We start from the raw sequence: 3337 nt of genomic DNA, 5'->3' as shown, positions 1-3337 counted from the left end.
ATCCTGAATTTTGCTGCTCCGAAATGGACTTAGTCACTTCCCACCCCTGCTTATTGGATGTTGACAATATCCTCACTTTTTTGACCATGAAAAGAATGGAAGACCTTTCCTATAAATACCACTAAAATAAGCCGGTCAAGAGGTTTCAAAAATTCATTCTTCACAAGCATGCCCCCCAAAGCATAAAAGTTACCCATCGTAGAGAACAAAGAAACAAACGATTGTCGAAATACCCACGAACAATGCCGAAAAATTCTTAGAACTGGTTAACACAGGTTATTGTAAAAACCAGTCGTGGTAAAGGGACAGAAATCGTAGTCGACTTAAGCGGAGTTACGCCAAACATGTGTTGACTTAAAGTGCCATCCCACGATTACTTGTTTCGCAACGCAGGGTAAGATAATTAAGGTGAAGATAATAAAGGTTTTTGTTGAACATAAACCACAGCCGGCGTGAAGGAAATCCCGTACTTGTTCGGACATTTCAAAGGAAGACGCTTGGTGGGGAGAAAAAATTTTGGGGATGTGTAATAGGTTCGGTATGTTAGCTGTAGGACAATATTCAGCAGCGCAAACGAGCAGTCTTCCTTCTCTATCCATTTCGAAATGTCTGAACGTTTCCTGTTGTTGGCTAGATGTTCCTCCACGTTCCATGGCGGCCTTTGTATTGAAAGCCATAAAAATTATTGCTTCCCCGAGACGACCTCGGATCCTGACAAAGACTTTTATTATCTTACCCTGCGTCGCGAACCAAGTGATCGTGGGATGGGGCTTTTAGTTTCTCCTACGTTAAAATTAGTATTGTGCCACCAAGGGAACAATAGATGTCGATTATGTTTTGCATTTTGGTGAAGGCTTCCACTTCGAAAATTCGTGGCAGGGAATTAACTGCTCAAAAAGAACTTTCAATGCAAGAAATGAAATAAAAATGAGAGGAAAAAACTTATATGTTTACTATCAAATAATTACTTAGTTACAATGCAAACCTTGACCAGTATTTGTACAAACTCTAAATTTGAAGGGATTGTTTTCCCTCCAACATATGTAATGTTCACAGCATATAAGAAATTCGTTTTCATTAGCTTTATTTTCGTCATGACGCTACAATTGTCATGTTTTCTCACGTTGAAAGGGTGTCAGAAATTAACACCACCTCCTCTAATTAAGACTAATACATACACATAGCTCAGCAGTGATCAACACATTAAGGAAAATGACTAGGTGGTTGCTCAAAATTTCAATAAAATATGTTTTTATTTCACAGGACATACATTAGAATTTAAATTAACTTGAAACTATCTAAAAAAACTGCATTAAATTGGCATTTTCACAATTATGTAGTTGAAGCTCAAGGGAGATCATGCAACTTTTAGTGAAGCATATTTTGTCAGGTTTTCGTCATAAAAGTTCTAATCCAAATGGTAATAAGCCATTTCACAATTTCAAAAAATATTTATGAAGTTTAAAATTTATACAAAATTAATTTGTTGTTTTGAATGATGCTCATCAAACAGAAATTGAATGTGAAATGAAAACTATGCGTTTAATTTTACAATTGTAGTATAAAAATCAATGCAGCTTTTAATATAAAACCACGTGCACTTATGAAACTGATGAAGTTTATTTCCATCTTCCTTTAATTTCCCCCATTGGTTCTGGTGCAATTGCAGGCAGAACAGGATATCACCATTTGTGTATGTGCAGATGGACAACTATACTAATGAAATAATATGAAAACAACTGAAACAAAAATACTGAAGATGGGGATTTCCCCAATTGCTTACATGCTAAAGCCGGGTTTTCCTAGGAATAGAACTTTTGCGCCGTGCGTGCAGCGTGAAAATGCTGATTGGTTAAAAACCTGACATTCAGGTTTGTTGACCAATCGGCGTTTTCACGCTGCGCGCACTGTAGAAACCTGCTTACATTAGAAGTTCATTTGAATATTAACGTGGAGGTGTGTAAGGTCTTTCTGTAGAAACCACCTATGAAAACCCGGCTTGCTCCGTCACGCCCACTTTTGTACTCCACCACGTCAACTCGCGCACGTCTGTATTTTACTGTGTGTATAGGGAGTTTTCACTCCAGTTCCTTATAGCTCAATGAACTCAACCGTAATTTTTTGGAAACCTTTATAACGAAAGTCGTTTACAAGTCTGTTACGAATAGGCTGGCCATATTCCCTTGAGGAAAATACGGGAAATGGGGATTCTAAAAACGGAAAAAATAATGGACGTCACTAATTACCGCCAAAAACAAAGGCAAATTTGCCAACTGTACCATGGATCAATGAAAAATCGCCAATGACAAATGAAGCGCTACTGTGAATTGCCGTGGATTAAGAGTTCCAACGGAGTAAAAATAACGTTTAGAAAACATGAAAAATGTTTCAGAAGAATTAGTACTTATAGTAGCGTAATATAATTCAAAAGTGGAATAATAATTTCAATAAATAAAAATTCAAGTAGACTTGACGGGACGTATGGTTGTATGAAATGCAATTTACAGTTTCTCGAGATTAATCGAGACTCGACGCTCGTGCTATTTTAAAAAATGTATCTTGTAAGGGATAAGTTCACGAAGATAAAAAAAAATATATTTCAAGATTTTTTGAAGAAATTAGAATTTTTTTTCCTATCAAAAAAAAAAAAAAATTTTGTTTTGAATAGTCTGACCATATTTTCTCGGGAGAAATACGGGACATTGGGATTCCAAAGTCGGGAAAATACGGGACAACGGCAAAACCAAACAAAGTTTCCAAATATTTGATATGACATGATTTTGATTGACATATTTCCAAATATTGTTGAAATTACCAATATTGTTGAATTACCATAATCACAATGGCGGGAAATGATACATCGCTGCACATTGCAGTGGATTTAAATGTATTCCACAAAAAACAAAAGTTCAAGGCAAATGTGGGAGATTAATTTTCTCATATATAGTTGTAATTATCGTAAAATAATTTATGAGTTTAAAAATAATGTCAATCTTTGACTTCAATAAAGAATAAAAATTCAAGTAGGCTTCGTGTAAAATACGGGGAAAACCGGGACACTTTTACCAAAAAGTCGGGACGGCCAAAAAAAACAGAAAATACTTGGACTGTCCCGGGAAATACGGGACGCATAGTCACCCTAGTTTTAAAAATTAATAGTTTTACACATCGAGGAGAAATAAAGTGTGTATGTATTTCTCTAAGGTTTTACACTAACGGTTGGAAATGAGATGATGACGTCATGCGAAGAAGATGCCGTGATTCGAAAAAAATTTTGAAAGCAACAACCACTACGAACTTCTGTGAAGTTCTTTGGGCTAAAGTCGACAATGTTTAC

This window comes from Pholcus phalangioides, unplaced genomic scaffold, assembly GCF_987345545.1.
Source record: "Pholcus phalangioides strain wild (caught in Gottingen) unplaced genomic scaffold, Ppha-v1.0 ptg000027l_1, whole genome shotgun sequence".
In the NCBI taxonomy this organism is placed as follows: Eukaryota; Metazoa; Arthropoda; class Arachnida; order Araneae; family Pholcidae; genus Pholcus; species Pholcus phalangioides.
This window is presented reverse-complemented; position numbering follows the sequence as displayed.